Source organism: Zalophus californianus, chromosome 14 (assembly GCF_009762305.2).
Source record: "Zalophus californianus isolate mZalCal1 chromosome 14, mZalCal1.pri.v2, whole genome shotgun sequence".
Classification (NCBI taxonomy): domain Eukaryota; kingdom Metazoa; phylum Chordata; class Mammalia; order Carnivora; family Otariidae; genus Zalophus; species Zalophus californianus.
The window spans coordinates 14,836,897-14,856,045 of NC_045608.1; the positions used below are offsets into that span (position 1 = coordinate 14,836,897).

The window sequence follows — 19,149 nt, forward strand, 5'->3', positions numbered from 1 at the left end:
ATGAAGTAAATTCATTAATCAAAAGCAAAAATTGTCGTGGAAATTCAGGAGTCTCCGTACACTCCATATATGTGACACTTTACATTAAACCTAGGACTTAGAATACTCAGTAAAATAATTTTAAATACTTATTGTTTGATATGTTCAGGGAGCTGCATTAGGTGCATAAGGCGTATTAGCAAACTGTAGAATAAAGTGTCAGAATGATATCAAATTAAACCATCAATACATTTAATTTAAAGGAAGTACTTAAAGACAACAATTCAGAGATGGTAATTTTGGAGTTTTAGTGTTTTCTTTTAAACTCAGATTCTTGGGGGCGCCTGGGTGGCTCAGTCGTTAAGCATCTGCCTTTGGGTCAGGTCATGATCCCGGGGTCCTGGGATTGAGCCCCCCATCGGGCTCCCTATTCTGCGGGAAGCCTGCTTCTCCCTCTCCCACTCCCCTTGCTTGTGTTCCCTCTCTCGCTGTATCTCTCTCTCTGTCAGATAAATAAATAAATAAATCTTAAGAAGAAATAAATGAAAATAAACTCAGATTCTTTAAAAATTCCCCAGAACTTCTTTTTTCCAAGTTCTACAACATAAGAAGCCCTGTATACACATAAATTTAGAACAGTGACAAAGGACTGACTTCTGATCCTGTTTATTTTTATTTTTTATATTGACTTCACTCATTTTCCCCCAGAGTCCCTAATGTACTAATTGTCCTTTATCTTGTATACATCTCTAATTTTTTTTTTCTGACTTGCCAGAATCCAAAAACTCAAGCTCTTGATTCTTTTAAAACAAAGTGAAAGCAGGTGTCATAGTAAATATAATCCACTAGATTCAGGTAAGGCAATTATAGAGTTGATTTGTTCAGTTATTATATAAAAGTGCAGGTGTAAATCTCTGTTGATATATAGAGCAGACGGAACACCACAATCTAATACAACCATCCATCTTACCTGGCTCACAAGGGAGAAGCAGTGTTCACATCAACAATACCTATTCATCTGTTGACAATGATGGAACATCCATCTAAGAAATGTGGTATCAGCAACTATCGTAAAGTGATATGTTCAGTAACATGAAAGATATGTGGCAATTAGAACTTTTTGATCTCACTCCTGTTTTTTATCACTTGCATGCATCTCTCCTCTGTCAATACTATTAGAAACTAGTGGAATTCAGCTAAAGTCTCCTTAACTGCAACAGAAATCATGCTCTATTAATAATACTATTAACAGTATTATAGCTTTTTAAATGACAATAGTAGTTTATTCTCCCATAATTAACAATACTCTATCTAGCAAGGCTATTTCTCTTTCTGCCATGCTTTTTGAAAGTCTGGAGGCCCCTGTTACAGTTCCACATTTTGTGTATGTGTGTGTGTGTGTGTGTGTGTGTGTGTGTGTGTGTGTGTGTGTGTGTGTGTGTGTGTGTGTGTGTGTGTGTGTGTGTGTTTTTAGTCATTCATTGAATCACTTGGTTAACTTCCAAGTCTTCCAGTTAACTTCTCATTAATACCCAGGCACCACTTTACCTTGTCAAGGACAATTACAACTTTAATTTGTTTTTCTAAGATGCTAGCCAGTTAAGGATCACTTAGCAAATTTTATAAGCTTAGTCTACTCAATCATCTAGCCATTAAATAAAATGTTAAAAACCAAGCCTACTGAACCGACTGAAAACCTTCTACACTTGCATTCATATTTACTGTAGTGATATAAATTTGTAGTAAAAGTTTTAGTATGATGAGAATGAAAATATCTAATTTTTAGGGTCAGATCTGGATACAATTTTTTTTTAAATACAAAAGAATAAATTAAGGAGGCTGAAATACAGCCATTACAATAATGGGCACAAAATATTCATTAATTGTCTGTAATAACTGGTTACTTTGGACAAATCCAGTCTCCCCCCTCTTAATGATGATCTTGGCTTATAACCAAGAGGTTTGAATGTAAAAACTGAACAAAAAATTCCTGAATAGTCAGGAATATAAGAGGAAGGAAGGCTGGTGATAGTCTAAGGGAAGAAGGGGAGCTGGAGTTCCTCTGGAGCAGATGAAGGCCAAGGAAAAAGCCATGTGTTTAGAGAGATAAGTATGCATCCTTTCAAACCTTGTTGGTCGACAGAACTGTCAGACACTATTAGCTTGTGCTTCTAGTGGGTGGGAAAGAGGACATTTCTTAAGCAATGGAAGCCTTTGTTAGGACACACAGTATAATAATGCTATTCCCCCACCCTTTTTGAAAAGAAAACAAAACATGATCTTGGAAACCAGGTTCTTATGGTCCATCTGCTGTAGAATCTTCTATGACTGTAAAGAAAACTAGAGTTATACTGGAGATGAATAACTAAGGAGGTATTTAGGACAATTTGTAAGAATAAAAACTAACAAAAAAAAAAATCCACCTTGAATATCCATAAAACAATGCTGGTTTAAAATGATGTGGAAACAGTACATTTAGGGATAGAAATAGGAGTATTTGTTTATATGGTATAATGATAAACTGCTGAAGTTAAAAAACAGCTTATAAAACAATATAATAATGCAATATAACCTTCCTAATCATGATTTTTTTTTAAGATTTTATTTTGGAGTAACCTCTACACCCAACGTGGGGCTCAAATTCACAACCCCAAGATCAAGAGTTGCATGCTCTACCAACTGAGCCAGCCAGGTGCCCCCCTAATCAATGCTTTATATTTTTAAATAAGTCTGGGAGGTTATATGTCAAAATATATTTCAGTATAGAGGATAACGTTTATTTTCTAATTACTCATCTATATTTTCTATTTGTTAAAATGAAAAGCATATGTTATTTATATAGTTGTTAAAAATTACCTAAGAGCTACCTTGGGTCAAGGACTTCCCACCATTTTGTGGAGAATAGGAGAAAACATTAAAGGGAACAAGGGAGATATTTGCTTCCATTTCTACACATTTACCAACACGTGTTCTTGTTGGGAACAAACTTCAGGACTCTTAAGGACCTGACTTTGTAACATCTTAAAACAGGAATATCTATTCATCATGATTACTGGTTTTTTTTTCAATCATTATTACTTTTAACCAAATAAATATCATGCAGATTACAATGTCTCCACAGTGCCTGCTACACTAAAATGGATCACTAAAAAATTTCTATTCTATAGAAAGCACAATAATATTAGTATGGGGAATATTTTAGAGAAAAAAATGTTTATATAAAAAATTCAAACAGGGGGCGTCTGGGTGGCTCAGTCGTTAGGCGTCTGCCTTTGGCTCAGGTCACGATCCCAGGGTCCTGGGGTGGAGCCCTGCATTGGGCTCCCTGCTCTGCAGGGAGCCTCCTTCTCCCTCTCCCACTCCCCCTGCTTGTGTTCCCTCTCTCGCTGTGTCTCTCTCTGTCAAATAAATAAATAAAATCTTTTAAAAAAATTCAAACAGGATTATGAACTTTTACACAAAATACTGCACTTGAGTTGTCAATATTATTAGCACTCAAAATACACACCTTGAATAATTAGCAGGAAAATGGACTCAACAAGCATAACTGGTAGCTATATATTGTGTCATGCTGCTATGCTTTAGGAAGGAAAATGCATTTAAAAGCATCAGCAAAGATGTTCAGTACACAACTAAAAGAATGAAGATTTATACAGGATGGAAAGACAGAATTTAATCCTTCTACATATGCCTGAGGTAATTCAAGATATTTTCTATTTTTTTTTAAAGATTTTATTTGAGAGAGAGAGCAAGAGAGAGCACAAGTTGAGGGGCAGGGGCAGAGGCAGAGGGAGTAGCAGACTCCCTGCTGAACAGGGAGTCCTAGCCAAGACGCTCCATCCTAGGACCCTGGATCATGACCTGAGCCGAAGGTAGACGACACTTAACAAACTGAGCCATCCAGGCTGGTGGCCCTCTAATTTTAACTATTCTATCTACAGCGCTACTAATAAGCAATAATACTATAAATTCTACTTTGAGGCTATTCAACGTAAGCTTCGCGTTGGTGGTATAGTGGTGAGCATAGCTGCCTTCCAACGTAAGCTTCCTCAGCTTTTCTCCATTCCATCTTAAAACCTCCCCACACACTCAACTGAATTCATCCTTTAGTCTTCCTTTTACAGGTTAAACACCTCTCCCCCAACACCACCAAAGAAACTATCTTTTAATTTTGTATCCTACTACCTTCTCATTTCATTAATCTACTCCTCTCACTTTCCTTAAATCTTCCATTGCTCTCTGCAGTCTCCTTTTGGCCTACAATATGCTCAAGGTATCATTTACTGAGAGGAGGAGAGGGAACCTTTCTGGGGACTCACTAGCTCTAACCTAATCCTCAAATCCAACAGGATCCTTCTCAGGTCATATCCTTCTATAACCTTTATGGAACATCTTGTTTCTTGGCTTGTGTGGTACCTTCCTCTTAGAAGTTCCTTTCAAACCCACCTCTCCTAGCTTGTCCTCTTTTGCTCACCTCTTAACACAAGGGTCTGTACTAGGCCCCTTCTCTTCTCTCTGCACTTTATCTTATTGATCTGATTTACTCTTATGCTTTCAGCTATCTCGCTCATGCGGCCAATGTCCTCAATAAATCACTCACAAGCTGCTCTTCTTCTTTGCATTGAGGCTGTCCTAGTTCCAGAACCTCATTACCAGTCCAAGTCCTCATCCCCAATCTCTTTAAGTTGTTTTACCAACTACTGATGGAGTCATATTTCAGAGGCTTTGATTGCATCAGTCTCTTCTATTCAAGCACCTTAAATGGCTCCCCACTACCTACTGTTCAAAGTTCAAACCTCTTTGTATAGGATTCAAGGGCCTTTGATTTGCCACTGTCCCTAGGTCTCCTATATTTTATTCACAATGTCTGAACTAGGCTAAAAAATACACAGATTATGCCCCAGCACACCTGCTGGAAAGCTATCCAGTGTTCAAGACTCCGCTCCAATTCTATCTCCAAGTTACCCCATCTCCCTAGTGCAGAAGTAATCTCTTCCTTCCTCATGCATAGAAAGTACTTCACTTCTTGGGGCATTGATGCCATTCTGCCTTACTTTGAAAGAACATGGACATTTCTTGATTCCATTAATTGAATATGACTAGCAATAGAAGAGATACTATACTCCACAGTACCTTGAATGTACCAGGCAGTGTTGAATTCAGATTACATTCACTTAGAATTAGAGACTTCTTATTCAGCATCTGAGCTAAAGTTTGCCTCTGCCCTACTTCTGAAGAACAGATGTGGGAAACAAATTAGCTAAATAAACAATTTTGTGTGTATATATGTCTGAGACAGTTGTGAAGGAAGGACTTAAAAGAAATAATTTTGAAGCACTTCCATTTGATTTATTTTACAAAAATAATTATGAGAAATTCTACTCCTAGGTATATATCCAAGAGAATTGATAACATATATTCACACAAAAACTTGCATATGAATGTTCACAGTAGCATTATTCATAATAGACAGAAAGTGAAACAACTCAAATGTCCATCAACCGATGAATGAATACACTGTGATCTATCAACCTAATGGAGTATTAGTCATACATAAAAATGAAGCACTGACACATGCCATAGCACAGATGACCCTTGAAAACCTTATGCTAAGTGGAGAAGTCTGACAACAATTCACATATTTTATGATTCCACTTATACTAAGTATCCAGAGTGGGAAAATCCATAGAGACAGAAAATTAGTGGTTGCCAAGGGATGGGGTAATTGAGATGGGATGCTAACAGGTATAGGGTTTCTTTTTGGAGTGATGGAAATGTTCTGGAATTAGATAGTGATGATGGTTGCATTACATTGTGGATACACTAAAAACTTGAATTGTAGACTTTAAAATGACAAATTTTATGTTATGTGAATTTTATCTTAACTGGAAACAGGAAAAAGTATGAGTTTTATTCCCTGAATAACTCAATTTGGATTTGTGGTCTAAAGGAAAAGAGGTCTAACCTTTAAATCAGCAAATCTGGGTTTAAGTAAATTCTGCCACTTACTTACTAGCTGTGTGATCTTAAGTATATCACTTAACTCCTCTCAGCCTCAATCCTCAATAGTCTCATCTATAAAGTGAGAACAATAATGCCTCACAAAGTTGTGAGACTCACGAAATAATGTGAAATCATTACATAACTTCTAAAGCCCTTTAAAAAGGAAAAACCTTATTGTTATTTTGGGAAATGATTTTTTAAAAATCCTAAACTGTATTGAATAGTCCATAATTCCAACTTTTTATCACTGGCATGTTATCTAACTAGCTTTTACTGTTATATATGAATGGCATCTTGGACTTACAGCAGTTATTCTGTGGGCACTAAAAGTACAACACTTTACAGAGTTATTTAACCTTAATCTTTGTGATGAAAGGTAGTATCTAAAACCAAGCCTTGACACAAAAATCTAAAGCATTAACCAGACATTTCCAAACATCCACTTTTATGAATGTAAAACATTTTGTATTTTAAAGGTTTTCATTTGAGTGTCCTTTATGCTCTGTGGCATCAGTACAAAGGAATGCATACATTAAAAAGAAAAAAAAGGGGGGGAATGTAATTTGGTGCAGCTACTCTGGAAAACATGGAGGTTCCTGAAAAGATTAAAGATAGTGCTACCATAAGATCCAGCAATCCCACTTCTGGATATATATCCAAAGGAAATGAAATCACTATCTTGAAAAGGTATCTGCACTCCCGTGTTCACTGCAGCATCATTTATAATAGCCACGACACAGAAATAATCGAAGTGTTCATCAGTGAATGAATGGGTAAAGAAAATGTAGTATCTGTATACAATGGATTCTTATTCAGCCATAGAAAAGAATGAAATCCAGCTATTTGTGACAACATGGATGAACCTTTAGGGCAATACACTAACTGAAATAAGTCAGAGAAAAAAAATACAGTATGATTTCACTTATATGTGAAATCTAAAAAAAACCTGAACTCATAGATACAGAGGACAGATTGGTGGTTGCCAGAGGCAGGGGGTAGAGAGTGGGGGGAAATGAGTGAAGGTGGTCAAAAGTTAAAAACTTACAATTATAAGATAAGTAGCTCTGGGGATGTAATGTACAGCATGGTGATAATAGTTAACAACATTGAATTGTATATTTGAAAGATGCTGAGTAAATCTTAAAAATTCTCATCACAATGGAAAAAGTATTGAGGTGACTGATGTCAACTAAATTTATTGTGGTGATCATTTCACAATATATACATAAATCATTATGTTGTACACCTTGGACTAATAGAATGTTATAGGTCAATTATACCTCAGTAAAACTGGAAAAATAATGATGGGGAGTTTTCTTAATTTTTTTTTCAATTGTTTTGTCCTATATGCTCTTTGGCATCAATACAAGAAGGCATGTATCATTTCAAAAGACAGGAAACTGATTGAAAATTAAAACAATAGGCATCCACTTGAAGTAACAAGTATTCTTATGTTTAAGCTCTTGAGTATATATTTTGTTTTCCCTAATAGAATTCCTTAATGGTTTTTTGAGGGAAGGGATCATATGTGATTAACTTCAATATCCTTCACAGAGCCTAACATTATACACAGTAGGCATTTACACTTACATTACTTAAAGAATTGGATAAAAATACTTCTCGATTACATAAAATTTATTGATCACATTTAATTTATAGTGACAGGATGGAAAGTTGTAATATCAAAACTAAAGTTCTCTGAGAGCAGTTGGCTATCTCAATCCTTAATAAAGGAAACAAACACACATATATATGAATATCCATATAGATACACATGTACATAGTTTTTCATAAAGAGAAGCAAACATGTCAATCTATAATCAGTTACAAAATTGTCTTTATTTACCTCGCATTTTTCTGTAAATGAGGTGACAGACCTGATGTAAATTGGAGAAACATTCAGGTCTCTTCAATATTACTAGGATTGTTAACTTGACTTTAGATAGGCAAGATAAAATAGATTTACTTTCTTTTCTTTTCCTTCAAATCAAGGTCAGATGCCTCAGAATTCTGCCATGAACTGTGGAAGACTGAAGTGAAGATATGGTCCTTGTACTCAAAATGTTTACATCATTAGTGTAGATAAAACTGGATGATTTAAGATACTATGCACACTTTTGTTCACTGGTTTGTTAATTTAAAAATCTGGGATTTTGCAGCAAAATTGATTTTACTTCAAACAGGAAGTAAACTTTACACAGGATCTTGAAGAAAAGGTAAAATTTGAATAGGCAGAGAGAAGGGAGGAGGGCTTTTTTTTGTGGGAAGGGGGGGATAGTAGCAGAGAGACTCTTAAACAGGCTCCAAACCCAGTGCAGAGCCCAGTGCTGGGCACAATCTCAGGACCCTGAGATCATGACCTAAGCCGAAATCAAGAGCTGGACACTTAACCAACTGAGCTACTCAGGCGCCGCCCCCCCCCCCCACCGCCCCAGGGAGGAGGGCTTTTTGAATGAAGGAGATAGAGTACCAGAGGCGCAGACTTAAAAGCAAGTATGGCGTGTGGTAGAGACAGACTGGCTGACCTCAATAGAGCAGAAAGAAAAGGCCAAAGAACATAGGAAATGAAGCTGGATGAGTAGTGTAGGACAGATTAGAAAGGACCTTGAAAGTCAGGCAGAAGAGGTTAGATTTAATGTGGTGGAAACGTGGAACCAGTGAAGCTTTCTGAAAAGGGGAGGAGTAACATTTAAAGAAGGTTAATCAGGAAGAGTTGGAAAGAAACAGACAGAAATGAAGGAAGGCAACTGTGGTAGTCCAGGAAAGAGGCCATAAGGGTCTGAGTAAGACAGGTGCACAGAGATACAGTGTATTCTAGCAGCAAACTGCTGGGCATTTGAGACTGCAAAACTAGGGGGTATCAGGAACGAGAATGGGACAGACTAATGCAAAGGCTGCTACCAGGTAAAGGGCTTATACTACAGATTAAGACCTGGAAATTTCCAACAGTAAAAATATATTCACAAAGCTTAAATGTTTTTCAAATACCCTATAAGTAGTTTCATTGCCTTCTTTGGTGAATTTACTGCAGGTGCCCCCAGATTTCACATCTGCTTTGTTAGCACGGCCCCATGAAATCTGCTTATGTTGGGCGCCTGGGTGGCTCAGTTGGTTAAGCGACTGCCTTCGGCTCAGGTCATGATCCTGGACTTCTGGGATCAAGTCCCGCATCGGGCTCCCTGCTCAGCAGGAGTCAGCTTCTCCCTCTGACCCTCCCTCCTCTCATGTGCTCTCTCTCATTCTCTCTCTCAAATAAATAAAATCTTTAAAAATAAAAAAAAAGAAAATCTGCTTATGTAAAAATTAGTTGTTTTTCAACATATAATCAAAGTTAACTGACCCATTACAGGATATCAAACCCCGACACTAAGATGGTGAAAACAGAAAACACTCTTCTTTATACTCAAATGTATATTCTTTATTGGGTGGTTCTACCCCAATAAAGCCAAACCAAACCAGAACAACATCCCTAAAAAAACCTAACTTTTTTAGGGCTGATCTAAAATCTTGAGACATAGTCTTAATTTTATCTGATAGTGAGCCAGTCAGAAGAAAACAAACTGTTGAGAAAATGACTTAAGAAATTAACACTTGGCCATGTTGCTTTCCTAGGCTGTGCTATATCAAATTGGGAGGAAATTTTCTGATGTGAAAAACAGAAACAAAATGTTACTAAAGCTCAATTTGACACATTAACTAACTTTTTATATTAATAGTCACTTATCTACAGTCAACTCTTCCCCTGCTTCCCCTTGCCCCTTAGGATAGGAAGTATATGATGTGGTAAGAGAAATGGCATAAATAAGACCTATAGATTTCATTCACGTGATCCCATGGTACTTTTAAATACTCCTACTCTAGTAAGACTGATTCTATTATCTATACATGATTGCATGTATTGTTTTATATTTCTTCCCATGATCATTTTCTGGTAGAACTGTGAATAAGAACTGAAATGTGCAAAAACAGCAAAAATAACCATATCTACTATCACTCACTGAGCTCTTTACAAATGTGCAGCCAAACTTGTTCCCTTCATACATAATCTCACTTGATCCTCACAATAATCCATAAAGTAGGTACTATGATTGTGTTCATTTTACAGTTGAAGAAACCAAGGCTTCAAGAGTTAAGGGATTTGTATAAGGGCACAAAGTTGGTAAGCTGTAAGTGGCAGACATATTCATCTGATATGCTCTTGCTAATTATTAGATTACACTGCCAACCTCAAACATATGTGACCGAGCCAAAAGTAACATGTATAAGGAACCTGGACAAGTTACTCCCTGTGTACAAGAGTTAGGGAAGAACATCTAAGAACTGTCAGTGATACAAATGGACAGATTCCCCGACTCACTTCTAACCTTTCCTTATACTGAGAACAGCACACTCTATTCCTGAAGGAGAGTGGGACACTGCTATGAAATGGAAGTTAATTGTCCCCTCTTTTAGTAGTACATTTATATTACTATTTGATGGTACTGATAGCGTCTCAATATCTTCTCAATTTGGTTACATTTTTGACAAATGTTATCACTGAGATCAGCCAGGTCAAGACTAACTAGGCTGGTTGTTGGTGACATCAAAATGCTTTTAAAAGTATTTTCTTAATAGAATATCCAGTGACCTGAGCAACGTATTTAACTTCTGCCAGTGACCCTGAAACAGAAACTAGACTTTGAGAGATACTTCTCAGTACATAAAATATATTCATAAGAAGACACCTCTAAAAATAACTCTCCACTGTAATTCTCTTTATGCATCTGGGCAGAGATGTCATATTTCCTCTACAAAGCTTCCTTGTATGTTGAAACAGCAGGAATTTCAAACTGAACCAATACAAGTGAGAACTACAATCTCCTCCACAAGGCATGATTATTTTTATTAGTATTTTATGGAAATGGCCTAAATATGATGGGACACTTTACATATTAACTCTGTAACACTTTTAGCTAGAAAGTAAAGCAGTTATGGTTTAAAGTTCTGTGCACCCCTCCCCTTTTTTCTGCTAACACGCGGTCTTCCACAAAATGGTCAGTGTGATCTTTGCAGAGTATGCAAGGAATATGACCAAGGTAAACTAAAGAACAGAACATTAAGCACATGACAAGTGGATCAGAAGTTTAAAAAAACTTGTCATCTGTGTGTGAAACCAGCAGTTATAAATGGTTACAAATAAATATGTACAAATTAATAGGATGCAGTAACTTCCACTTTTCCAATTAGTGGCCTTTTGGCAGGCAGCCATATAATCTGCAATAATCTGTCACTACTGTGAGGCCCCACCTACTTCCTCTGCCCCACCACCATCCCAGCTATGACTGGGATACTTGTGGAGTGCTGATATAACAACCATAAAAGGCCTCCCTATCTATGAAAACTGAAATTAACATAATTTGTACTTTTAAGTGTTTAATATTCATAAATCTTAAAAAGCACACTATGATATCACATTTCAAAGATCACTTGAAAGTTTTAATTTTTTTTATATCAGAAGCATAGAGTCCCCAAATCACTAATATCCACTGCAATGCTTCTTGAATGAAAATGCATCCTATGTACAATTGCAAGACTTTAATTTACACATCTAACATGTAAAGCATTAGGAGTTTGGAAGTCAGGATTATACACATTTCATTTCAACCTTGTTCTAAGAGCCTAGTGAAATTGGTAAAGAAACTATTAAGGCAGCTTTCTTGGCTAATAAAATACTTTGCATTAATTTTTCAACATACAAACCATGAGCCTTTAAACAAATTATTTACTTTCCTACTTCAGCTAATTTCATTTTATGGACTAGTGGCATAAATTACCTCATGGCTAAGATATTTTTATACTTTAATAAGTAACTAACCTTATGTACTAAAACAAAACAAAAAAATTACAAAACAAGATAAATGTGATCAGATCTTCTGACTTTTCTGTCTCTAAATTGGGCATTACACCTCAGAAATTGCTCATTTCTATCCTAGTTTCCCATGCTAGAAAAAAAGAAAAATAGGACATGGCCTTGGTATTTTTAAGATCTCTAGGATGAACAGTGTGCCATTTTGAGTAGCTTCATTCTGAAATACTGTTTTACAGGAATATCAATCATAAGCACAAACTGCATCCATTTAATAAAAATAGCCTTCAGTATATCTAAAATTTTTGTTTAAAGGATTCTTCTGACAAGATATTCATGTTTTATTTGCAGCTCAGTATTTACCTTACTCATCCAGAAAATAGGAAAAAAAAAATCAAACAATTTCTGAAAAAAGTTCCCACTAATATTTATTTGTGTAATCTCAAACTACAAACTAAAATAAATAGAGCAAAGGAATCCAGTAATTTTTGAGGTTGATTACTCTCAGCTGGACTTTGAGCTAAGGCCATAAATATTCGCATGAAATTCAACAAAGAGTTTATTAGCAATGTTTAGACACAAACCATATTTATAATAAAATGCTAAGTGCAAAACAAAATACCAAGCTTACTCACAGATCTTCTCAAACGCATGTCCTACATCTCCAATCCCACATTCTAAAGACTTTAAAAATTCTTTATTTAGCTTCAGCAATAAGATCGCCCCAGAGATGACTTTCTTTAAAAAAACTGCTTCTTGTTCATTAGGAAAGAGAAAACAGAGCTCAGCTTAAGTTGTAGGAACACCACCACGCTATCAGCACCTTCATACCGAGAAAGGAAGTTATTATAGACACAGTTTTATAAATGGGGCTTCAAGAGAGTACTTCCTGGTCAGAGAGTTAGCGTTAACAGCATTACATTAATGTATACAGGTTTACAGTTTGACATTTTGGAAAGAACTTTCTAAAAACTTTTACTGAATTTTTTCCCCCAGTCCCTACAAAAGAGGAAAACTTGGTTGAGCTAAACAAATCTATGAAATTCTATCAATAGTTACCATCAATGTATAATGTAAAGATCACAACTGCTTATTACTATTGATAATATCAGTTTAAGTTGTAATTATTTTACACTTATGTACCCTCCATTCCCCCTCTCCCTGTGTGCTGGAGTAAGGTTTCAGGGCACACAACATTAGAAGGTAAAGAAAGAACTTACTTAAAGGAAGACTCACCAATTCCTTGATAATGAAGAAAATGGAAATAATCGTTCACATTTTAATTCTCAAATTTAAAGTTCATTCTCTTTTAAACATATATATATATATATATCTTGAAGAAACGTTGTACAATCCTAATACGGAACTGCAGATAAAACAGCGTGACCTGGGCGCTGCACATTACTATGGGGTATTGCAAGCTGAAAGTATTTCCTGTTAGGACGCCCATTGGTTCCCACAGGTGCAAGTGCCTTTGGGTGTTGCCGATTTACTCTTCCTTTCGTAAGTGAACCACTAAAGGAGACTGCAGGTTGGCACAATCAATGCTAAGAACTATTAGGGTAGAACTACCTTGGGCTAATTCAAGAGCCTCCCAAACTAGCTTGATTGAGAATTGACAATTACCTAATTCAACAGGGCTAGAGAAAATTTATTTCAACAGACTTGCATTATTTTTGTTAAGACGCACTGTTATTGAGAATGTATGTGACTTCACTCAACGAATATGTAAATTGCTCCCTCTGTACAAAGCACTGTTCTAGGCACCAGGAATACAGTAATGAGCAGGACAAAGTCCTTGTGGTCATTCACACAAGATCTAGTAGACTTTTGGTAATTTCACATAATGATGAGAAAACTTCCATAAAGGCAGTGACTAAAAAAAATCGTATGGAAATTTGGAAAGTCAAAGGTGGTGCTCATTACGAAAAAACACTGTAATTAAGGCCACCACTTTAAACCTAAAAGAGCTTTTCTAGAACATAGTACATAAAAGCAGGATTCTTTATGTTTTCAATGTTTCAAAAAAGCCAGGATGGCAGCAATCGCGTATGTTTCAGCAGGGAAAAGGAAAAACTTCCTACCATGAGTCACCAGTGACTAAGTTCTTTTTAATTCAGGCTTAAAACACATTTCAAACCCCAATTACTTATACCTGCAGAAAACTGATAACCCCAAATTAATATCAGCAGTTTGATCTGACCAATTTTCAGGGTTAATATTACCATCTAAGTAAAACAAGTGAAATGCTTTTGGGGCACCTGGGTGGTTCAGTTGGTTAGGCGACGGCCTTCGGCTCGGGTCATGATCCTGGAGTCCCAGGATCGAGTCCCGCATCAGGCTCCCTGATCGGCGGGGCATCTGCTTCTCCCTCTGACCCTCTTCCCTCTTGTGCTATCTCTCATTCTCTCTCTCTCAAATAAATAAAATAAAATCTTAAAAAAAAAAGTGAAATGCTTTTAACGGGATAATGTCCCTGTATTGAATTTTATTAAAATTTTGGTCTTATTAGCCTTTAATGCCTAAGAGCTATGCCAGCAAGCTTCTATTAGGTTTTGTTACAATGAACACAGTTTTCTTAGCTTTTAGCCAGACTGAGACACAATCATTTCAGATATATGGTTTGGTGGCAGGAACGGCTTTTGTTTATAATCAATAAAACAAAAAATATAGTAAGTTTAAGGCAGCTCAAAGACAAATGTAAAACCCAGAAAGAGTAAAATACACAGATAAACTCTAGTCTTCCAAGCTAAACACTTCCTTAGGATTTTACTTCCTATGCTTAAAATAACAAAACTCTCTTTTTAAAAGCCAACAAACTGGAGGAATTCCCAAAGACAAATTGATCTACTTAGTCATTCAATAAATGTTTATTGAGCAGCTACTACATGGTAGGCACTGTTTTATGGGTTGGGATACAGCAATGAATAAAACAAAAATCTCTGCTTTCATAGTCTACATTCTAGTATAGAAATATAAGATAAAATATTTGTTATGTCAGAAGGTACTAAGCACAGTGGACAAAAATACTATATAGAAGGAATAACAATAAGTTATGTAAGTTAATAAGTTTACCTGTTCACAGTTGCAAATTGTTTGCATCACGAAGTAAGGAATTTGCTCTGGAAGAGCAGAGTATTAGATCTCTCCCAGACTCTACCTCTGACTCAAGTGAACAACCACCTTCTGTTGCAAATGAAAGGGAATCATATTTTATTTTTTGCTAATACTGAGAGAAAGTTTGGAAACTTCCAAAGACCTGAAGCTATAACCCATTCCTTACAGATAAAAACATTACCTAAGGAAACAAAAATAACAAATCCCAAACACTCAGAGTCAAAACTTACTTTAGGGAATATTATCAGGCCAAATATGAACATATGAGTTTCCAAATACTTGCTAGCATTGGCATTGAATTTACCAACTGCCAGGGTCAGAAGTGAATTTTTCACTTAAGAATTATCTCTGTTATCTTCCCTGGTGGCAATAATTATATTTAAATATTATTTTTGAACCTAAATTAAGTATTTAAATTTAATACAATTCAACAAATTTTTTTTGAGCAGATACTAGGTGCAAGGTACTTGGTTAGATGTGTCTGACACTGTCCTTTTAAAATCAAGAAGATGGATATTTAGGAAAGATAAGTACAAACTGTATAACGTAAAATCAGAGAGAATATTAATGTAATAAGAAAACATACAAAGTACTTAAGGAATTCAAGAGAAAGAGAAGCAAGGAGGATGATCAAAAAAGGCCTCATGGAAGATGGCATGAGAGGTAGGTCAGAAAAAGGAGAAACAGAAGGCATTCTAGGGAAGGGCGCCCGCGTGGCTCAGTAGGTTAAGCATCTGCCTTCAGTTCAGGTCATGATACCAGGGTCCTGGGATTGTGCCCCCTGTTGGGCTCCTTGCTCAGCGGGGAGCCTGCTTCTCTCTCTCCCTCTGCTCTCTCTCTCAAGTAAATAAATAAAATCTAAAAAAAGAAAAACAAAAAAGAAGAAGAAGAAGGCATTCTAGGGAAAAGAAATGGCAGGAACAAAGACCTGAAGATGGCAAATCAGTATGTACTCAGCCAGTAAGTAGGCTGGTCTGGTTGGGACACAGGACACATGCGCGCGCGCACACACACACACACACACACACACACACACACACACACACAGATTATGGAGCATTAGGGACCTAAAAACAGTTTGATAAATCTGTACTGAATTCTGTAGGTCATGGGGAATTATTAAAGTTTTGAACATGTGAATGACAAAATCAGAGCTGTACTTTAGGGAGAGTAAGACAGAAACAATGTATACAGGAAGTATGAAAAAGGATACTGGAAGATCATCACAGTAGTCCTTCCCTAGCACTTTATTAAGGCCCTTAGCTCCTTCTTGGACCATGGAGAGGAATGAAGTGGAAAGTGCAGTGAGTTGAAAAACCAGATCTAGGTCACAGGGGTCAAATTTACCATTGTCTGACCTTGGGAAGTCACTTACCCTCACTGTCTCAATTTCCCTATATGTGAATCTATTAATTATTCTTTTTGGAGTCAGGAGCCGTGGGATTTAGCAACTGATTAGATACTAGGAATACAGCAAAAACAATAAAAATTGTTTCAAATGATTTAAAATAATAAGCAGCTATGATTTATTAAACACTTCCATGTGCTTGTCACTGTGCTCGGTGCTTTACATAAACTGCTTCATTTATTCCTTATAAGAATCCTGTAAGGTATGTATTCTTATTTGACGGATGAGAGAATTGAGAGCTTTAAGACTTCAGTAATTTACCCAGGGTAAGCCAGCTGGCATAATGACAAAGCCGAAGTAGATGCGTAGGTCTCTCTGAGTATAAGGTCCTTTTTCCTTCCAATGTATCATGCTGTTTCTTATATGACAGATGAATAATGCTAACATTCACTCTAACTGAATCCCTGTCTTTTTTGGTGTATAAGAAACAAAGTGTGAACATAAGTAGCATCTACTAATTTGCTCATCATTAATTCATTCGCTCATTCAATTCACATTTATGGAGCATCTTTATGGAGCATCTTCATACTTTGTGCCTGGTACTGAACTTACCATGGGGAATGCAAAGATGAATACTACCTAGCTCTGCCTTGAAGTGCTCACAGAATAGTAAAAGACCAACAAACACATGTAAACAAGGAACTGGTATACAATGAGAGAAGAGAAATTTTACACAAGAGACAATAGAAACATAAAGGTACATGAAGCATAATATTGTAATTTTGTATCTCTGCTACTAATTCTTGACCTAGATCATTTAAAAACTATATGTGGTTTCTGGCAATACTTGTGTGTTCACGCACACACTCTTCAAAAATAAAGGCTAATGTTCACAACAGAATGGAAAATTGGCCACAATCTACGATTCTGTGTGTCTACTGCCAAGGCTAATTAGGTTATTTATGTAAGAAAGCATTCTGCCTTGATTAGTGCCATCTATTGTAATGGGTAAATAATATCTATTTGAATTGTCATAAGCCTTGATTGTTGTGGACATAAGCCTGTGTCATTAGACAGAGCTGAAATATGTAAAAATAAACATATAGTGCCCAGAGTCCTAGTTTGATCCAGAAATAAAGGGTTATCCTATTTGTCCATCAGAAATAGTGGATGGAAGTAAAACTGAAGTCTTCCAATTTGCAGTTTGATAATTAACTAAAATATTAAGTGTAACAAACTGTATATTGTGGGGTTGAATTTGCTAAAGTGGAAGGGCCCCAAAGACTAGACACCAGCACGTAAATTCTCAGTGTTAGTACCTACAGCCACATGGGTTATACCTCTTTGTTTAATGGGAGTAGGTTTTCCTGGGTATAAAGTGTCTTTTCCAAGGCAAAATCTCTTTCTCACTCACTTTGGGGATGAAAAATGTGTATGTGTGGGATAGCTGACAATGGTTAGGAGGCTGAGCTGTGTTAACAAATCAAGATACTGACCCCTAAGTCATTCTGTTGTAAAATGGAAATAATTTAGATTCAATGTCTCTAACAAATCTCAGGTTAGACAGACAAAAAATACATTAGGTTGATTTATAAAATATTCAGGGAATATAATAACATATAGCTGGAATGATCAATTTAATTCCTGCTGGTTATCCTAAAAATTCTAAAAAGTTGTTTTTAATTTGATGTGTGTAGTTTAGAAATGAGTTAGATAACATTTTGGCTTATAAACTCAATATATCTATATTCTATATATCTTATATATCTATAAGGACAGCCAGACTGATAGATGCCCTTATGTTTTTTCTGTTGTTGTTCTTTTTTTTACTCAGTTTGCGTTCTAGAAACAGTAACAAAATTTTAACCAATCTTCATAAATAACAAAGCAACCAATTAAATGGATGATAAAGCTAAATAATCACAATCTAAACTCCCTGTGCTGAACTGCAACTGTACAATATCTCACAACTCAGAACTAATTCAAAACTGTCTTCACTGGTTGAAAGAATCATTGAAGATGAGCTCACTGAATCTCATTGAAGACTGAAAAGCAGTCTTCCCCTAGGAGAGTCACAAAACACTTTTGGGTGGAAGCTTTCTGTTTGTCTGTCAGTCTATTTTCTTTTGGGGGGAGGGAAGAAACAAAGGCTGGAGGAAAAGATTATGAAAGAAAGAGGCTTTTAACAGAGGCTCTAAAATAAAAGTACGAATAGGTTTCATTCATTCTTCTACACTACTGAAACCAACAAATATGCACACTGGCAAGCAACGAGAACTTTTATTCAGAGTGGCTTAAATATTAAACCAAATTAGATATCAAGGTAGATTCTGAGATGACAATGGTTTGACTGTATATGACTCAAGTGGTAAAGAACGGGCAAAATGGATTATTGTACTTACAGGGTAGTACTTGCATCCCGCTAAACCAAGAGTAAGTATAGTTTAAGAACTCCAAACCAAAAGGACTTACATTCTGTTGTTGCTATAACCATTCATATAGAAGTGGAAAGCTCCTTCTTAATTTCTTTTCAGTATATTTTTTTAATTGAAAAGAAATAGTTTAAATGAGCACAGGCAAAATGTCTTCACATATTTATAGTTTCTTATGGTGTACTTTTATTTTGTGAAATAAATGAAAATAAATTCCCACACAATTCCTACCCTCTTACCCACCCACTCATCACCCCAAGGAATAAAAAGTCACTATAGGCCCCTCCTATCACTAAAAATTCTATTACAATGAATCTCTCTTCATCATCTCTGGATCAATACCATAACGTAATGTGGTTGAAATGACTGCTTTAGTCACCACTCCGGGGAGTATTAGAACACTTTCTTTTCTTATAAGGAGTTAA

At 36.2% G+C, this 19,149-nt stretch overlaps 1 protein-coding gene across 1 annotated transcript in view; it reads right to left on the minus strand.

Moving 5' to 3' along the window:
• The window catches only part of TAOK3 (TAO kinase 3), a 190,925-nt gene that overhangs the window by 168,928 nt on the left and 2,848 nt on the right, over positions 1 to 19,149 (minus strand).